General features: G+C 36.3%; 1 long non-coding RNA gene across 1 annotated transcript in view; it reads right to left on the bottom strand.

Moving 5' to 3' along the window:
• Positions 1-3,464: 3,464 nt before the first annotated feature.
• Positions 3,465-21,107, bottom strand: part of LOC123334443 — a 96,906-nt gene continuing 79,263 nt past the window's right edge. The window contains exon 3 of the long non-coding RNA XR_006552297.1: positions 3,465-3,866. This is a non-coding gene — a long non-coding RNA (uncharacterized LOC123334443). The remainder of the gene's footprint in view (positions 3,867-21,107) is intronic.

Here is a 21,107-nt window from a genome sequence, read left to right as displayed (position 1 = left end):
TGCATTTCTTTTTCTTAGGGATGGTCTTGATCACTGCCTCTTGTACAATGTCACAAACCTCTTTCCATAGTTTTCCAGACACTCTATCAGATCTAATCCCTTGAATCTATTTGTCACTTCCACTGTATAATTGTAATGGATTTTATTTAGGCCATACCTGAATGGTCTAGTGGTTTTCCCTACTTTCTTCAATTTAAATCTGAATTCGGCAATAAGGAGTTCATGATCTGAGCCACAGTCAGCTCTTGGTCTTGTTTTTGCTAACTGATAGAATTTCTCCATCTTCGGCTGCAAAGAATATAATCAATCTGATTTCAGTATTCACCGTCTGGTGATGTCCATGTGTAGAGTCTTCTCTTGTGTTTTTGGAAGAGGGTGTTTGCTATGACCATGCATTCTTTTGGCAAAACTGTTTTTTGCCCTGCTTCATTTTGTACTCCAAGGCCAAATTTGCCTTTTACTCCAAGTATCTCTTCGTTTCAACCTCTTTCATTCTAGTCCCTTATGATGAAAAGGACATTTTTTTTTTTTTTTTTTTTTTTTTTGCTGTTAGTTCTAGAAGGTCTTGTATGTCATTATAGAACTGTTCAACTTCAGTTTCTTTGGCATTAGTGGTTGGGGCATAGACTTGGATTACTGTGATATTGAATGGTTTGCCCTGGAAACGAAGAGAGATCTTTCTGTCATTTTTGAGATTGCACCCAAGTACTGCATTTCAGACTCTTTTGTTGACTATGAGGGGTACTCCATTTCTTCTAAGGGATTCTTGCCCACAGTAGTAGATATAACACTCACATGAATTAAATTCATCCATTCCAGTCCATTTCAGTTCCCTAATTTCTAAAATGTCAATGTTTTTACTTGCCATCTTATGTTTGTAAGTTGCCACTTCCAATTTACCTTGATTCATGGACCTAACATTCCAGGTTCCTTTACAATATTGTTCTTTACAGCATTGGACTTTACTTCTATCACCAGTCACATCCCCAACTGGGTGTTGGTTTGCTTTGGCTCCATCTCTTCATTCTTTCTGAAGTTATTTCTCCACTGATATCCAGTAGCATATTGGGCACCTACTGACCTGGGGAGTTCATCTTTCAGTGCCCTATTTTTTTGCCTTTTCATACTCTTCATGGGGTTCTCAAGGCAAGAATACTGAAGTGGTTTGCCATTTCCTTCTGCAGTGGACTACAGTTGGTCAGAATTGTCCAGCATGACCCCATCCATCTTGGGTGGCCCTACATGACATGGCTCATGGTTTCATTGAGTTAGAGAAAGCTGTGATCCATGTGATCAATTTGGTTAGTTTTCTGTGATTGTGGTTTTCATTCTGTCTGCCCTCTGATAGATAAGGATAAGAGGCTTGTGGAAGCTTCCTGATGGGAGGGACTGACTGTTGGGGAATCTGGGTCTTGTTCTGATGCTCAGTAAATCTTTAACCCAATTTTCTTTTGATGGGTGGGGATGTGTTCCCTCCATGTTGTTTTGCCTGAGGACAAACTATGTATAGTTGTGGTAATAACAGTAAGGTAATGGCAATCTCCTTCAAAAGGACTTTGCCCACACTGTTGTATTCAGTGCCCCTGACCCTGCACCAGGCCACTGTTGAACCATGCCTCCACTGGAGACTCCTGGACACTCACAGGCAAGTTTGGTTCAGTATCTTGTGGGGTCACTGCTCCTTTCTCTTGGCTCCTGGTGTGCACAAGGTTTTGTTTGTGCCCTCCAACAGTCTGTTTTCCCAGTATGTAAATCCCACTGGCCTCCAAAGTCAAATTCCCTGTGGGTTCTCAGTCCATTTGCAGGATCCCCAGGTTAGAAAATGAGTTGTGGGTCCTACAGTTTTATTAACAGTGTGAGGATCTCTTTGGTATAATTGTTCTGCAGTTTGTGGGTTGTCTGCATGGTGGCTTTATTGTGGGGCTAATAGCGACCTTCTCCAAGAGGGTTTATGCCATATGCTGCATGTCCCAGGTCTGCTGAAGCCAGAGCCCCTGTCCCCATGTCAGGCCACAGCTGACCCATGCCTCAACAGGAGATATTCAAATACTCAAAGGCAGATCTGGATCAGTCTCTGTGGGGCCTCTGGGTACTGGTGTGTACAAGGTTTTGTTTGTGCCCTCTGAGCATCTCTGGGAGGTATGGGGTTTGATTCTAAACATGATTTCACCCCTCCTACCATCTGTTAGGGCTTCTCCTTTGTCCTTGGATAGGGGCTATTATTTTTTGGTGGGATCCAACATTCTCCTATTGATGGTTATTCAACAGCTAGTTGTAGTTTTGGAGTTCTCACAGGAGAAGGTGAGCACACATCCTTCTACTCTGCCATCTTGTGAGAGACTCCATCTTGCAAGGAAACTATATATAGTTTTGATAATTTTGTTCAATCCTCACATCCTAAAACTAACATACATTGCAATTTAAAGCATAATTGATATATTAACTATAAATATAATTAAATTTCCTATTTCTAAATCACAAACTTCTCAAAATTTGAAAGTAAAGATCTATTTTAATTTTTTATTCAATGAAATTAAAGTTTTCAAATACACCCTATATATATTTGAAAATTAATGTGCTTTCAATTTTGTAACTCTTCTGCATTCATAAGTCTTCATGAGAATAATGAGAAAAAACTTGTTGCTGAATTGATAGTTAAACACAAGTGTTATTTTTTTGTAATATAATTTAGGAAGTTTATATTGTAACATGAACATAACCAAGCCAATAGTTGCTTGTATAATTCCTGATAAAATTCATGTAATTTTCTCTGTCAGAGAATTGAAGAAGAGTAAAATTTATCGCCAATGGCCTTTGATTTAAGATGTCAGAATATTCATTTTGATCCAAAGAAAGGCATTGAAGTCAGACTGAACCTAATAATCAAGTATAGAAAACAAATGGATTAGTTATAGGCACTAACTCTACATTCTATACAGGACATACATAGTGCCCTGCAACATCTCAGGGACATTTGAAACTAAAATTTGATATTGATTATTATAAGATCTGTAAGCAGCCTATGTGAGTACCAATTCATCCTTTCACTCTATTAGGGAAACAATGCTGGAAAAGTCACATGCCCTTTCTGTGTCTCAGTTTCATTATTCTTAAAATGGGAACAACAGTGCTTCATGAGGTTGCCTTATGATTTAAGCTTTAAAAATAACTTAGAGCAGTATTTCAGTTCAGTTCAGTCACTCAGTAGTGTCCGACTCTTTGCAACCCCATGAATTGCAGCACGCCAGGCCTCCCTGTCCATCACCAACTCCCGGAGTTCACTCAGACTCATGTCCATCGAGTCAGTGATGCCATCCAGCCATCTCATCCTCTGTCATCCCCCTCTCCTCCTGCCTCCAATCCCTCCCATCATCACAGTCTTTTCCAATGAGTCAACTCCGCATGAGGTGGCCAAAGTTCTGGAGTTTCAGCTTTAGCATCATTCCTTCCAAAGAAATCCCAGGGCTGATCTCCTTTAGGATGGACTGGTTGGATCTCCTTGCAGTCCAAGGGACTCTCAAGAGTCTTCTCCAACACCACAGTTCAAAAGCATCAATTCTTCAGCACTCAGCCTTCCTCACAGTATTTAGCACACGGTAAATTCTTCAATGTCAGTGCGTTGCTTCAGTGGTGTCTGACTCTTTACCACCTCATAATGATAGCTCACCAGGCTTCTCTGTCCATGGGATTCTCCAGACAAGAATTCTGGCATGGGTTGCCATTTCCTCCTCCAAAGGATCTTCCCATGTCTCTTTCTTACATCTCTTGCACTGGCAGGTTCATACTATAGGGAGGCAGAGTTGTCTCTACTGATGACTTCATAGCTTTGAAATTGCTTTCCAAAGAACAAGAATGTGAGCCTTGACCTATGAATCAAAGCATAAAATCATCCTTTTTATTTAGTCTTTTGTCTTAAGCGCATAAAAGTATCAACCAGGCAGAGGAGTGATTAACACTGAGTTTCTTTCTGTGTATTTACCTAGAGGCAAAATCAATGAGCATCCCCAGTTAATAATAAAAAGTGATAAATGAATAAGTAATCACATACTTTCTTAAAGGAAGTTATGCCTCAGCCTTGAGGTATCTGTCAGTCAATTATTGACAGACTGATTTCTGCACATGAATATTATGAAGCATATCTTTAATAATCAACATATGCTGGAACTTATTTCATTTATTAGGTTGGTGCAAACACAATTGCAGTTTTGGACCATGAATTTTATTAATACTTCTGAATGAAAAAATAACTGGCTTTTTGTTGCAATGTTACCAGTGTTAAAAAAGGTTCTAATGAAGGCAAGGAGGCCACAGTGTACTGAATTTGTAAAGCAAGATAAGCCCAAATGTTACCCTAAAAGTCTCATTATCATGTCAATAATATGAAGAAATGAACTCTGCTTCCAAAAAGTGCTTTTGTTCCCCTGGTATGTGACTAATTTTTAACCTGATCCCAATGACATGATTACTATTTTCAGAAGCATATGTAATTCATCTCTGCAGGTAAACATTAGGCATGTTATGGAAGACTGGAAACGGTAAAAGCATATGACAGTAGTTACACAAAGTTCTTTTTGTCTTACCCACATTTTTCCATTATAAATTGGCACACTGATATGTTTTATATATTACCTTAGTGAACAGTTACCCATGCTATAGATGGAACAAATTTTTCACGTATTATGTGTTAAAGACATATTTTGTCTTTAAAATCAGACAGATTGCTGATCATGATTCAGAATGCAATAGACTGCTTTGAAATATTGATTTAGTTAATGACTCTGACCTGAAATACATTATCTGAAATTATTCTGACCTGAAATACATATTATGAAAACACTTGTAAAAACCTAATGTTGTATGAACTTGGGATATTACTTTACTGTGACATTAAGTCATGTCTCATTTTTCTGGGTCCAAATCATTAGATAATTCTATTGATATTACCTTAGGCCAGATTATTCTAAAATGCTTAAATTGTGTAGAATTCTTAGACTTTGTTGTGGCAAAATTTAATGGATATAGAAGATATAGCAAAATTAATTGGCCATGTTCCACTGCAGGAAATTCACTCCCTGATGGCTTATGGCTTATTGGGGTTGAAATAAAGTCTTCAGTATCTTCAAATTTCTTACAGCCTTTTTAGTCATGGGTATGGTATAATTTGCAATTTGATGTTATAATAAAATTTATTGAATATAAACTGGGAAAGTAAATATTGAGTCTTTTATGGATTCCAAAAGAAAATCCATAGATTAAAAAAAAAAAAAAAAAAAAGACGTGGAGTCACAAAAAACTGGGTATGGCATTTTGAATGTCTGATCTTTTTCCATCCGAGGAAAGATATCCCTTTGGGATTTGGGAGTTTGTGTATGCAGTAGCTACTGAAATGGGAAATAAAGATTTACAACTCAGAGTTTAGACCTTGTATATCCATTTCTTCCATGGAAATATATGGCATATGAGCCAAGAAAAGAAGAAAACAGGTGATAAATATATCAGGGGATCCCCAGAATGTACAGTCAGAGCAAAGTCAAGCAATAAAGTTTGCTGAATTTGAGACAAAAAGGAGTAATAAGAAAATACTAATACAATTATGTAAAATTTAAAAATAAAATTAAATTAAAAAAAAAGAAAATGAGTATAAAACGAAACCAAGAAAAGAGAATTTTTACAAACCTCAGTATAGAATAAAATGTATGTGTGTAGAGAGGAATCCATGGTGTTAAATATGACAGAGTTAGAAGTAGGTTGGCCACAGAGAACAAATGGTTTTTGACAATGAAGCAACTGGGATTTAAATAGACAGGTGAAATTAGAGATATTTTGACTATGTAAGAACTTATTATGGGACTTCTCTGGTGGGCCAGTGGCTAAGACTCACACTCCAAATGCAAGGGGCCTGGGTTTGATTCCTTGTCAAGGAACTAGATCCTACACACTGCAACTAAGAGCTTGCACGCCACAACTGAAAGAACTGAGGTGTTGCAACTAAGACCTGGCACAGTCAGATAAACAAAATAAAATAAATATTAAAAAAGAGAGTTATTATGAAGGATAATGATGGAACTACTGTAGTTTCTTCTTTCAAGGAGCATAGTGAAGAAGAACAGAAGAAGGAAGATATATTCAAAGAGAAGATAGATTATCATTCTGTTTTTAGCATGAGATACTTTTGAAAGTGTCTGCAGACTGAAGGAAGCAAGAGAGAAAATTTAAAGAGATAGTAAAAATTAACTGATTAATAATATGAAGTCTAGTAGGAGGTAAAAAGAAAAGCAATCTGGATTGCAGGTATATTAATGGGAAAGTAGACAGGATCTGAGGAGAAAAAAAAAAAAAACATTTATTTAGCACCTCTTGCCATGTTTAGATCTTTAAGTCCAATTTTCTATAGGAAAATTGTTTTCCTCATCATTCTTTAAGGTAATAGAATATTATTGTTAATATTTTTAAAATAAATACTTGATTTAGAAATAATTGGTTTCAAGAAGAAAGCTGCTCATACTAAAAAATATCCATTAACATCTCATTCTAATCCACTGCCCACTCATTTTCATCAGTCAGCAAATATTTATCAAACACCTGTTATGTGTCAGACACAATTCCTGGTGTGTGCATGCTAAGTTGCTTCGGTTGTGTCTGACTCTTTGTGACCCTACAGACTGTAGATCACCGAGCCCCTCTGTCCATGAGATTCTCCAGGCAGGACTACTGGAATGGGTTGCCATTTCCTTCTCCAGGGGATCTTCTGTACCCAGGGATTGAATCTATGTCTCTTATGTCTCCTGCATTGGTAGGCAGGTTCTTTACCACTAGTGCGTCCTGGGAAGCCCATACTCTAGGTAGGTCAGATAAATAACACTTATTTGGAAAAAAAGAAAACATAATATTCTGACTTTGAGAACGTTGTGAGGAGGATAAGATATATAACATGGATGACAGTAGCTGTAGAGCTGTGTGAGTTGTTAGTCTGAAAGCATTTTCTCTAAGAAGATGCTTGATTTGAGACCCAAATATAAGAAATTAAACTATTTAATTTTACAGAGTGTTCCTAGAAGAAAGAGCCATCCAGTGTGAATTACCTGACAAGAAATAAGAAATACTTGGACTATTCCAGAAACAAACAAACAAAGGTCACAATTGCTGTGATACATACAATCATAGGGTTAGCTTAGAAGGAGATGAATTTGGATGGTAGATTGCGACCAGAATGTGTTGAATATTAGCAGTGGGGGCTGGTCAGATTAGAGATGTATTTTGAAATTAGAGAGGATACAAAGGATATAGAGGAATCAAAGATGATGTCAGGATTTAGTTATTAAACTGAATAGATATTACATTTAATGAGTTGGAGAAGACATAGGTAGACTGTATTTTGGTGGAAGTTTTTTTTTAAAGGAAATCGACAGTACTTTTTGCATATGGCAATTTGAAGATACCTACTAGTGATAAACATAAAAATAATATGGAGGCAGAAATTTGGTGATTATTGAAGAAGTGAATGCCAGCAAAGAAAACTGAAGGAGGGTAATGACATAGGGGAAAAAATTAAGCTATGTATTGACAGTATCACAAAAGACAAAGAAAACTGTTTCTGAAGGGAAGAATGGGAGCAGGTTTTTAGGGTGCTGTGTGGTACTATATGGAGAAGGAATTGGCAACCCACTCCAGTATTCTTGCCTAGAGAATCCCGAGTACAGAGGAGCCTGGTGGGCTGCTGTCCATAGCGTTGCACAGAGTCGGACATGACTAAAGCGACTGAGCATGCGTGCACTGGAGAAGAAACTGGCAACTCACTCCAGTATTCTTACCTGGAGAATCCCAGGGACAGAGGAGCCTGGTGGGCTGCTGTCTATGGGGTCGCACAGAGTCGGATACGAGTGAAGCAACTTAGCAGCAGCAGCAGCAGCAATGGTACTATGATGGTTGTTATTATACATTTGCCCAAACTCATAGATTGCACAACACCAAGAGTGTACTGCAATATAAACTATGGGTGATAATGATGCATCAGTGTAGGTTCAGTAATTATAATAGATCTGCTGTTTTGGAGGAGGATGTTGATAATCAGGTAGGCTATGCATGCATGACAGCAGAGGGTGTGCAGGAAATCTCTGTACCTGTGACTTAACATTGCTATGAACCTAAATCGACTCTTAAAAAATAGCCTACTTGAAAAAAAAAAAAAAGAAAGAACACAAGGTATTGGCTATCAGCTTAAGCATGAGGATGGCCACCAGCAACCTGTCTCAGTGAAACTATGTGGAAGAGGGTCCCCTTGGAGTTGGCTTAGCATGGAAAAACGTGGGCTATAACCATATTTTTCCAGAAACATCACTGTGAAATGGATATAGTTTGGCAGTTTCCAAGCACTTAACTGATTATGTTTGAAGTCTTTTGGAAATTATTTGTAGATATTTCATTTGACTATGACACTGGATAGAGGCTTTCTTTAAAATAGAAGTGAGTTTTTGAGTTGGTTTTAAATGTTAATAACAGCAAACAGAGCACTTAACCTGCACCAGATACTACTTGAAATGGATAGGTCCTTGCATCAGTATGATGTGTATTGTTTACCATTTTGCTAAGGAAGAAACTGAAATGTAGAAATTAGAATTTCCCAAGTTTATATGGCAGAGCTGAGAGTAGAAATGATTTAGACTATGAAATGAGTACACAAATATTAAATGATGGTAGAAGGTGTCTATTGTATTCAAGGTGTTGAGTAAAGTCAGTGAGTGGGTGCCACACCCTTTGCTGAGTGTCATGGGACTAAAGAACTCTTCTCAAAGTTTCTGCTAAGGAAGTAAATTGAGGATGCCAGAGCCAAGTTAGAAGAAATTCTAGAATGATCAAAACAAGATGGATGCACTCGTATTGGAACAAGAATAGAATACAGAGATAAAAAAAAAGAAGGAGTTAAAAAGGAAATACAAGAATTGAGAACTGTGTGTCGATTAAAGTTTATAAATGGATATTTTGAGGTGGCTATTTATTTTTCAGTGTTCCTAGTGAACATTTACCCAAATAAACCAAGTTTTTTAAAAGGTGAGTGACCAAAATAGATTGGAATGAAAATATGAAACAGAGATATATGAGTGATGTAAGAAAGATACAAAGGGTTATGGAGCTTAAAAACAGTGAGGTGGTGTATGAAGGATGAGAAAAGTTTTAAGAGAAAAATGGCCAGTAAAGATGAACCTTAAAAAATGGATGAGAATTTAGTTACTAGCAATTAGAAGGAAGTGTATTATACATAGAGAAAGCAGCCTTAGTACCTCATCAAACCATTCATTCATCCACCCATTCATTCATGCAGCATATATTTATTGACCTATTATGTGCACAGCACTTTTAAAGTATTGTAAACTAGAGCATGAAAGAATAATTATAATACCAACATAATTTACTGCTACTACATGAAAGTCAACTATTTACAGCAGTTATCCAAATGATTATTTCAGATTTAAAAAAAAATCTTAGAAAACTTGGAACAATAAAATACATTGTATGTTTTACATTGAATAACACAGAATATCATATATATATAAAGCATGCATAATAGAAGTGAATGTATTCTGTAAACATAGCCAGTATAACAAACATTTGTACACATTTTACTATACCTTTAATATATTCAGTTCTCTGAAAAACATATTTTTGTCTTACCTGCCCTATGCTTCTTTGTTTATAAATACAATTAAATATGTAGCATAATTTAAAATTGCATGGTTTAACAAAATACCTATCTACATAATAATTATTTTATATAAATGCATGCCTTATTATGAGACTCTAGACATTGTTTACTTACTATAAACTCCCCACAACATTTGAAACTGATTAATTTCAGCTGAAGTTTAGGAGCAAGTTTACTTAATTCTTTTTGTTGTACCCAGTGTTTAATGATTCTAATTTTTTAAAAATTAGATTGCTTAATAATCCACAAACAAGCTTTACATCATATTACAGATGTATTTACTTTTTGTTTCCATTTTACTTAACAAGGTGTTTTAACCATTTATTCTATTTAATTATGTCTTTGATTACTGGTGCTTTATCATCCTATACTTAGACATAAACATTACACATTTTAATTTTTCTTCATTGATAAAAGTATTGTAACCTTCAGCAATGAACATATTTTAATTTGTAACTAACTAGAATCATTTAAGACTTTCCTTGTGGCTCAGCTGGTAAAGAATCCACCTGCAATGTGGGAGATCTGGGTTTAATCCCTGTATTGGGAAGATCCCCTGGAGAAGGGAAAGGCTACCCACTCCAGTATTCTGGCCTAGAGAATTCCATGGATTGTATAGTCCATGGGGTTGCCAAGAGTCAGACACGACTGAGTGACTTTCACTCACTCAGAATCATTTAACTCCTTCCTGCTTTCAGATAAAATATCAAGATTTATATTTAACTACTTGAAATTGATTTCGTGTCTATCCAAATGTATCTTTTTTCATGAAAATGTTTTTTTTCAAGAAATGAATAATAAAACTAACTTCCTCCACATCCTTTCATTGTTCTCACTTAGGGCAACTTCCAATTGTTGAAATCTCACCGCTATTTGTTGATTCAAAGTTTTCAAAACCATTGAATTTCTATTTTCATCTAGTCCCTTAATTCTAGGAACTTGACATCAGTCAGACAACCAGGCCCTTATTTATACCAGGTCCACATGTTCTTCATGTTATTCTCATAAGCATGGACTGTTTTTGCTTAGTCCATAGTTCATGTCTGACTCTTTATGACCACATGGACTGTAGTCCGCCAGGCTCCACTGTCATGGGATTTCCCAGGCAAGAATACTGGAGTGGGTTGTCATTTCCTTCTCCAGGGATCTTCCTGATCCAGGGATCGAACCGATGTCTCCTGCATTGGCAGGCAGATTCCTTACCACTCAGCTATCAGGGAAGCCCATATGTATAGATATTTGACATGAAATTACAATTATCACCTAATTTTTTCAGTAGAAGATCTTCTTTCTTATCATCAGTTCAATTCAATTCATTTCAGTCGCTCAGTCGTGTCCGACTCTTTGCGACCCCATGAATCACAGTACGCCACACCTCCCTGTCTATCACCAGCTCCTGGAGTTCACCCAAACTCTTGCGCATCGAGTCAGTGATGCCATCCAGCCATCTCATCCTGTCATCCCCTTCTCCTCCTGCCCTCAATCACTCCCATCATTAGAGTCTTTTTCAATGAGTCAACTCTTTGCATGAGGTGGCCAAAGTATTGGAGTTTCAGCCTCAGCATCAGTCCTTCCAATGAACACCCAGGACTGATCTCCTTTAGAATGGACTGGTGGGATCTCCTTACTGTCCAAGGGACTCTCAAGAGTCTTCTCCAATACCACAGATCAAAAGAATCAATTCTTCGGTTCTCAGCTTTCTTCACAGTCCAACTCTCACATCCATACATGACTACTGGAAAAACCATAGCCTTGACGAAATGGACCTTTGTTGGCAAATTAATGTCTCTGCTTTTCAATATGCTATCTAGGTTGGTCATAACTTTCCTTCCAAGGAGTAAGCGTCTTTTAATTTCATGGCTGCAGTCACTGTCTGCAGTGATTTTGGAGCCCAGGAAAATAAAATCTGACACTGTTTCCCCATTTCCCATGAAGTGATGCCATAATCTTAGTTTTCTGAATGTTGAGCTTTAAGCCAACATTTTCAATCTCCTCTTTCACTTTCATCAAGAGGCTTCTTAGTTGCTCTTCACTTTCTGCCATAAGGGTGGTGCCATCTGCATATCTGAGGTTATTGATATTTCTCCCAGCAATCTTGATTCCAGCTTGTGCTTCTTCCAGCCCAGCGTTTCTCATGATGTACTCTGCATAGAAGTTAAATAGAACTGCCTTATGATCCAGCAATCCCACTGCTGGGCATACACACTGAGGAAACCAGAAGGGAAAGAGACACGTGTACCCCAATGTTCATTTCAGCACTGTTTATAATAGCCAGGACATGGAAGCAACCTATATGTCCATCAGCAGATGAATGGATAAGAAAGCTATGGTACATATACACAATGGAGTATTATTCAGCCATTAAAAAGAATACATTTGAATCAGTTCTAATGAGGTGGATGAAACTGGAGCCTATTATACAGAGTGAAGTAAGCCAGAAAGAAAAACACCAATACAGTATACTAACACATATATATGGAATTTAGAAAGATGGTAACAATAACCCTGTGTACGAGACAGCAGAAGAGACACTGATGTATAGAACAGTCTTATGGACTCTGTGGGAGAGGGAGAGGGTGGGAAGATTTGGGAGAATGGCATTGAAACATGTAAAATATCATGTATGAAACGAGTTGCCAGTCCAGGTTCGATGCACGATACTGGATGCTTGGGGCTGGTGCACTGGGACGACCCAGAGGGATGGTATGGGGAGGGAGGAGGGAGGAGGGTTCAGGATGGGGAACACATGTATACCTGTGGCGGATTCATTTTGATATTTGGCAAAACTAATACAATTATTTAAAGTTTAAAAATAAAATAAAATAAATAAATAAAAGTAAAAAAAAAAAAAAAAGAAGTTAAATAAGCAAGGTGACAATATATAGCCTTGACAAACTCCTTTTCCTATTTGGAACCAGTCTGTTGTTCCATGTCCAGTTCTAACTGTTGCTTCCTGACCTGCATATAGGTTTCTCAAGAGGCAGGTCAGGTGGTCTGGTATTCCCATCTCTTTCAGAATTTTCCACAGTTTATTGTGATCCACACAGTCAAAAGCTTTGGCATAGTCAATAAAGCAGAAATATATTTTTTTCTGGAACTCTCTTGCTTTTTTGATGATCCAGTAGATGTTGGCAATTTGATCTCTGGTTCCTCTGCCTTTCTAAAACCAGCTTGAACATCTGGAAGTTCACGGTTCACATATTTCTGAAGCCTGGCGTGGAGAATTTTGAGCATCAGATCTACTATATTCTCAGATTCTAGTCCTCCACCTTGTCTGGGACACCATAAAATGTGGATGTTTGTTATGTCACTGTGTCTGTGTCATGTTTTTATCTTCTCTTTACAAAATGTATAAAATAGGAATTATAGTGGTGCATCCTTTATTGCAAAGAATGTTTACAAATAACTTAGTAATATATTCATATCTTGTGAGTGTTCATGCAGTGTTATGCCACATAGTGTATTTATATTATCAGCATCACTCTAGAGGTATAGGTTCAGACTAGAGAAAATTTGTTTCTTGAAAGAACAGAACTGAAATGGGTGAGATTTACACAAATATTACTAAAAATTGGAAAAAATTTTGAAAATCATGTATATCACTGCTTCTTACTTTTCAGAAAAACTAAGGTCACTTGCAAAACCAGCATCTCTGGGGAGGTTATGTTGCTTGTATATGAAGTATGTTTTTATAATTTTTGATGCAATTTTTATTTAATCATGTTGGACAGCACTTAGCAATTAAAGACACCATATTTTGAATGTGAATTCTTAAGGCAGTTCTATAAAGTGACACTTGTGTTCACTTTTATGGAAAGGAAGGATTTGTCTTGATTGCTGATTTGCCTTTTATACCATTTGATGTTTTATAATTGTGACATATCTGTGAGTACAAGAAAAAAGAATGTGCTGATGTGGAGAAATATGCAAGAACAGGGTTTGTTTTTTGATTTTGTTCTCTAGCTGAGGCAAAGTTAAAAAAAAAAAAGACAAGTTTTATATGATAAACTCATACATCTCAAATTTGCTTATTACAGAAAAAAAAAAAGTTAATTTTCTATTGTTGAAATATTTCCTAACAAGTTTTACTCAAGTTGAATGAATTGATAAAATTTAAAAATTATTTGAAAAATAAAGGTTAAGCAAAGGACATTCTTCATAACTAAATGAATAAAATAAAAGATTTTGCTTGCTTTTTAGTAAGTTTTAAATTTTGGAATAGTTTTTGATTCATAGAAAAACTGAGGTTAATAGAGTTTCTATATACCCTCACCCTGTCTCTATTATGAACATTTTATAAAATATGGTACATTTGTCACAATTAATGAACAAATACAAATGCACTATTATTAAAGTATCTAGTTTACTTAAATTAACTTAGTTTATATGTAATGTCTCTGTTCTCTTCCAGGATCTGACCCAAAGTATACATCACTTTTAGTAATGATGTCTCCTTAGGCTCCTCTTGGCAGTGACAATTTCTAAGACTTCCTTGTTTCCTCATTTTTGATTAGGAATTCTCAAAATTGTAGGCATGAAAATTATGAATTCCAGGTTCTTTATATGTTGGAGCTGAAACTGGAGTTCTAAATTATATGTTCAACTTTTCACTGGTTAATGTCATTCCTCTCTATATGCTTGAAAAGAGAGATTATGGTTTGCCACATTGCCTTGGCAGTAATTTTTAATTAAATATTTGATGAGCAGGAATTAAAATTTCCTGAGGAACTTCAAAACATTTAACAGCAGGTAAATTTTTTTTAATTTTGTTTTTTTTAATTTTTAAAACCATTTTTAACATGAGGTTAAGACAACTGTGATACTTACCATATGCTTGTGTAGGAACATGTTTCGTGCATCTGTTATTTTTACTGATTGATTAGGAATATGTTATAAGAATTGTGAATTTGAAACCTTTCTAGTTGCTGGCATCTATCACAACCTTAGTCCTAAAGAAATGGTAATTAGCCACCAACAGTGAAGTCAGTTTTGGAAAAAACAAATATCAATTTTCTGAAGTAGAATATAAAACCAGGCTAAAATAAGGCTTCTTTTTTGGTTTTGCTTTTTTAAAAAACTAAATCTGAGAATAAAAGTTATCATAAGAATGAAAATATATTTCTGGGCTTAAAATTACCAAAATGAAATAAGTTCAAGCCAAAATGATAGAGAACAAAAATTTATGAAACAGGAAACCTGTTGAAGTATATGGTTAATTAAATTTCTAAAACAATGAATCCAAATCAAAATAATGTTAATGCATATTAATTTAATCCTTCTTATTCAGATGTTTATTTGGTACTATTACATACTAAATCTCCATTAGAGAATAAACATAAGAATTATAGAGATTTTTCTTTGAAAGGACTGATGCTTATACTATAATCAATACATTCATCTGTATGGGATGTTATAGGGCATTGAATCCAACATCCGCATTCAGAGACCAGGAAACTGAGGACCAGAGAATTCCTTATAAGGTGAATGTTGTGATCTCAAAATCCTGATTCTTTGCTATAGTGGAAGAAAAGAAAAAGACACGTATATAAAAAATAACAAAAGTATATTACAAAGGATAGTGTGTTATATGTTACCAGAAAATACTGATGAAATGCTGTGTATATGAAAACTGTTTCATGGAAAGGAATTCAAAAGCCACTTCTATTAATATTTTGAAATTACTATTTCAGTACCCAAAGTGATGTCCTCAGGGTAAATAGAGATCAAGGTTCTCACCAGAACTTGAAAATATATTCAAGTTATCTAGCTGTTTAAAGTAAAAAAATAGCTTCATTTATCACAATAGTTTCCCACTAGAAGATCCTGTTTTTTGTCTCTATAGCTTTCTTTCTATAGTTAGTTCCTGTCAAAATATTTCACGTTATCACAAAACTTTTGCCAAATATCTCATACCTGTCTTCATTGTCTCTGTTCCAGATAGGTATAGGTAACACTTATCAAATATTGAGTAAACAATATGCTAGAAAAATCACAACACCTTCAGTAATCATCTGTTTCCAATAATATGGCCCCAAAATAGTAGTTAGTAAAATGTGTGTAATTTTACAACTAATGTGCTTGGCAGTAACACTAAAATCAACATTTGGTGAGAAAGTTATTTCTGGCAGTATGTGTTATTTTTGTCAAAGACAATGTGTGTGTTAACGTTTGATGAAATTCTCACAAACTATCTAATGGGACAGAAAATGTGCAAGACTACAGTAGGTGGCTCCAAATAACTCTTAATAATGAATTTTCCTCCTTGTATTCTTAGCCTTGTTAGTGCGTATTAGACCTAGTGACTTGCCTCTGATGAACAGAATGTGCCATATGTTCCACAAATGTGCCATATATGATATAACTTCCATAATCAGGTTATGAAGGGCTGTGACTTCTGTGTGCCTGCTTTCTTTCTCTTGCCCTCTCGCATACCATGATGTTGCAAGCTTCCATGTCATAAACTTCTTTAGGGAAGGACCCATGTGTCAAGGAACCAAAGAAAGCTTCCGTACAAGGGCTTGTAAGGAACTGAAGACACAGTTCAAAACCATGGAAGGAATTAAATTCTGCCAATAGTCAGGTGCATAAACTGAAAGAGGGGACCTTGTGATAACTGCAGATAAGCTGCATACAGATTCTTGGCTCATAGAAACTGTGATATAAATAAATGTGTTATTTTATGCCTGTAAATTTTGGGATAATTTGTTTCATAACAATAAATGACTAAGATTGCTGGGAGAAACATCAATAACCTCAGATATCCAGATGACACCACCCTTATGACAGAAAGTGAAGAAGAACTAAAGAGTCTCTTGATGAAAGTGAAAGCGGAGAGTGAAAAAGTTGGCTTAAGGCTCAACATTCAGAAAATTAAGATCATGGCATAAGGTCCCATCACTTCATGGCAGATAGATGGGGAAAGAGTGGATAAGTGTCAGACTTTATTTTGGGGGGCTCCAAAATCACTGCAGATGGTGATTGCAGCCATGAAATTAAAAGACACTTACTCCTTGGCAGGAAAGTTATGACCAACCTAGACAGCATATTAAAAAGCAGAGACATTACTTTGTCAACAAAGGTCCATCTAGTCAAGGCTATGGTTTTTCCAGTGGTCATGTATGGAGATGTGAGATGTGAGAATTGGAGTGTAAAGAAAGCTGAGCACCAAAGAATTGATGCTTTTGAACTGTGGTGTTGGAGAAGACTCTTGAGAGTCCCTTGGACTGCAAGGAGATCCAACCAGTCCATTCTAAAGGAGATCAGCCCTGTGTGTTCATTGGAAGGACTGATGTTGAAGCTGAAATTCAAATACTTTGACCACCTGATGCGAAGAGCTGACTCATTGGAAAAGACCCTGAAGCTGGGAAAGATTGAGGGCAGGAGGAGAGGGGATGGCAGAGGATGAGATGGTTGGATGGCATCATCGACTCAATGGACATGGATTTTGGTGGTCTCTAGGAATTGGTGATGGACAGGGAGGCCTGGCGTGCTGCGGTTAATGGGGTCGAAAAGAGTCAGACACGACTAAGTGACTGAACTGAACTGAACTGAATGCATGGTTTTAATGAAAAATTTATAATGTTAGGACAATGTTCATCATGATGTTTCATGATAAAACTTTTTTCCTAATTGTTATTATAAGAGAATTAAATTGTCTTGCCTTCTACCACTATTTTAACAATTAGAAAAGGAACCAAGGTACAAAAAACATGTCTTCCCTGATGGTACAGTTGATAGGAATCTTCCCGCCAATGCAGGGGAGACATAGGTTCAATCTCTGGTCTGAGAAGATTCCACATGCTGAGGAGCAACTAAGCCTGTGCACCACAACTACCGAGTCAGTGTGCAGCAATTACTGAAGCCTGCATGCTCCAGGGTCTGTGAGCCACAATTACTGAGCCCATGTGCTGCTGCAACTACTGAAGCCCTCGAGTCCATACTCCACAACAAGAGAAGCCACTGCAATGAGAAGGTCACACACCACCACTAGAGAATAGTCCATGCTCTCCTCAACCAGAGAAACCTCACCCACTTTCCAAGAAATATTTCCATTTAAAAAGAAGAATCTAACATGAGAAAGACATTTGAAGTTTAATCAATGCCACTGAAATTAAATAACATGGGGAGCCACTCATCCTTCCTTCCAAGAACCAGGCCACCAATCTCACCTGATTGTGAGACATAAATGTACCTTGAATTCTTTCTTGGGAGTAAAATAATTCTTGGAAGATGACAAAGGTTCTCTTCACGATGACAATGGCCATCTGCAAGTTATTTCAAGGTTCTGAATTCTCATCTCAGCAGAAAATTAATTATAAGACTATCTCAGCTTTTAATGGATTTTATATGATCTAAAAACCCTCTCTATATTTTTAATGTATAATTCTTTTATATTAATAGCAGACAGATATGAGAAATAAACTTTATGAAGCATACAGAACATCAATAACTCTCCATGTATTTTGAGAATTTTTACAGTATGCAATGATAAATCCTAGATCAGAAAGTAAGTAGAAATTACTACATTATTTCAAACATAGTATTTGTTATAAGTAATTGGGTAATTGAAAAACCTGTGAAATGGGCAAAGAAGCAGAATTTAGGCTCTCCTCAAGAATGACTGCTAAACACACTATAGTCTGGATCAACATAGGAGCTTCTATATCTGAACTAACCAGGAATGAGAGGGATCAGGAAGGACTGTCAAATTAAAAAAAATACACTTGGTAGTTGTAAGCCAAGGATCAGGAAACTACAATACTGTAATAGCTGCCTGTCATCCATGAAGCTAGTGAATGGACACCTGAACATTGCAGTGGACAACCTAACCTTTCCAGCACCAAGATCAGCAACAGAATGATGCTTCATCTTACATCAAACTCTCAAATTTCAATAAGCACAACTACTTAAAAATAGGGCTTCCCTCATGGCTCACATGGTAAAGAATCTGCCTGCAATGCAGGAGACCTGGGTTTGGTACCCTGGGTTGGGAAGATCCCCTGGAGGAGGGCATGGCAACCCACTCCAGTATTCTTGCCTGGAGAATCGCCATGAACAGAGGAGCCTGGTAGGCTACAGTCCATGGGATCGCAATGAGTCGGACGTGACTGAGTGACTACTCGCCGCACAGCACTTATGAATAACACTGAAGTCTTACAGACTACAAGGAAGTTAAATGGATGCTGCAGCTCAGTCTACCAAAGGTACAACAGCTCTCATTTTTGATTCTTCATCTGTAACAGCTCTTTGCCCATACTTGTACTTTCCAATAATAATGATAGTTACAACAACAAACCTCTGTCAAACATACATATCCTTTATATAAATAAAAAGTTCCCAAAAGATTTAGTGGGTAAATTGGACATGATGGATACATCATCTAATAAACAGAAAAAAATTGACATATACTGAGATATGGAAGACTATGGGAGGAAATACCAGGGATTCAATTTTGGATATGTAGTGTTAACACATTATATTGCTATTAGGCACGTAGTCAGAGACAGATCTGCAAATCTTTCCTTCTTCCCTCCTTGCTTTCCCCCTCTTCCACCCTTCCTTTCACTTGTTCCTTTTTCCTTCCTTCTTTTCTTTCTTTCCCTTCTCTTTCTTCCTTTCCTTAATTTGTTCCTTTGCTTTTCCTTCCTTCCTTGCTTTCTTCCTTTCATTCTCTTCTTTCTCTCCCTCCTTCTCCCTTTCCCTCACTCAGTCCTTCACGCTATTCCTCCCTTTAGCCAGGCTTTAACTGCTCATGATTAGGTTATAATTACAGTTCTAGCATTAATTTACAATTAACAAATTCAGATATTGAAAAACTTTGTGAAAATCTATGTCTTATCAAAAAGTTTTCAGACTATTCTGTTGACGTGGAGTACCTATACTACCCATGTGAACTTTATTAGAACTTTGACAAATGCTTTTAAGTTTATAGGATTTATCTTTTAATTATGCTATAATCATGTTAACTTATAATCATGTTGACTCATATATCACATATAGTTCCACATTATATCTTGAGAACATTTTAAAACATTTAGGCATTTTTATATCTGCATCTCTAGACACAAGATGTACATTAAGTATTCTGTTTTCTCTAAATGTAAAAATGAGGTACAAATATATTCTGCCTGGCTTTATTTCTCTATTTTTCCTTATTCTCTTCATTTTATTATTATTTTTAATTGGGGTATCACTGCTTTAACAATGTTATGTTAGTTTCTGCTGCACAACGAAGTGAATCAGCTATATGCATACATATATCTCCTCCCTTAGATCACCCCACCCGCATCCCTCTAGGTCATTACAAAGCACTGAGTTGAGCTCTCTGTGCTATACAGCAAGTTCCCGCTAGCTATTTTACACATAATAGTTTATATACATCAATTCCAATCTCCCAATTCTTCCCACCCACCCTTCCCCCTTTATCACTACATCTCCATTCTCTACATCTGCATCTCTATTTCTGCCCTGCAAATGCGTTCATCTGTACCATTTTTATAGATTCTAAATATGCATTAATATATGCATTAATATATGATATTTGTTTTTCTCTTTCTGACTTACTTCATTTGGTATCATAGACTCTACTCTTTGCCATTATAACACATATTTTTCTGGGAATCACCTCCTTACCTTCCAATGTGCCATCATTTTGGAAGCATTTCCTAATCAACCTTTTGCTCTGGATACAGGATAAGTGAGGGATCTCTTTCTGAACATATCTGCCCAGTTTTTCAGTAACATTTTCACATAACATTGTAATAACTGCTAATTCACTTGATATTTCCACCCACTAGAAGCTAATCTCTTTGGGGGCTGGGAACATATGTTCCTTTCTCTATTCAACATCTCTTTTAGTTAACTTTAACATTACTTTTTATGAAAACCTGCTAGATTCCATGTGCAATAAAAATTGAAAGAAATCATAACCCCTAACTTTAAAATCTGTTAGGAAACATTCAGTATGATATGGTAAGTATAATGATAAACATAGCCCAAGCATATTGAAGCCATTTAGTTTGTTGAATGAGTGAAAGAATTAACTATGAACATTCTGAAACGGATAACAGAATCGATGACATTTATGCCTTTACATTTGTACCTGAATAATAACCTAAACTTTTTATTTTTTTCATTGTTCTGGACACTTAGGTATTAAACTTGTTGGGCTTATTAAACAAGCACATAATCCTAAAACTCTAAGTCAATTTATTCCAGTGGCTTATGAGAGAATGCAAAAATGTTTATATAAATATTTTATTAATATAATATGCAGGCAAATTATGTGAAAATCAATTGATCCATTATTGCTCTTCAGAAGATGACTTAACATGTAAAAATTTATTGAAGCTAACTATAGAGTCTTCAGCTTTATATTACCTGGAGAAGGGCATGGCAATTCACTCCA

Source organism: Bubalus bubalis, chromosome 7, assembly GCF_019923935.1.
Source record: "Bubalus bubalis isolate 160015118507 breed Murrah chromosome 7, NDDB_SH_1, whole genome shotgun sequence".
NCBI classification, from domain to species: Eukaryota; Metazoa; Chordata; class Mammalia; order Artiodactyla; family Bovidae; genus Bubalus; species Bubalus bubalis.
The sequence above is the reverse complement of the archived record's forward strand: the minus strand, read 5'-3'. Positions and strand labels throughout refer to the sequence as shown.